We start from the raw sequence: 520 nt of genomic DNA, 5'->3' as shown, positions 1-520 counted from the left end.
TTCTATTATTCAGTTAATTCATTACTGCAGATATCATGTTTACATGTTGAGTTCATGCTTGTTACCTGTTAGCACTGCATATGTTTATATCATGCACTTATTGCTTTTACTTACTTCAGTACATCATGAGCCTAGTGGTGTAATTCGCTGAGGCTGGCGGCTTACCCACTGGGAACTATTGTTTATAGTTCTCACGCCCTTTTGGTGGTTGTTTTTACAGAGCCTGTTACAGGAGAGGCTAGGGATCGTGGCAAGGGAGTCGCGCCTAGCTAGGGACTACTAGGAGCGTGCTAGTCGATCACCTTGCTACTCGGGCTACGGCCGAGGGTGATGTCCCTATGTATAGAGAGACCATCGTTGTACCTATTCCTTTTGTATACTCTTTGTTCCTTTACTGATAGTATATCGACTTGTATTTTGCTCTGATATCAGGATAGGATCTTACTATACTTTCCTCCTATCGACTTGTGTTCTTGTAGACGCCTTATATACTGCAGGTGTATGGCGGGTCTGTGCACGT

Source organism: Ananas comosus, linkage group 5, assembly GCF_001540865.1.
Source record: "Ananas comosus cultivar F153 linkage group 5, ASM154086v1, whole genome shotgun sequence".
In the NCBI taxonomy this organism is placed as follows: domain Eukaryota; kingdom Viridiplantae; phylum Streptophyta; class Magnoliopsida; order Poales; family Bromeliaceae; genus Ananas; species Ananas comosus.
Note: the sequence above shows the minus strand (reverse complement) of the source record.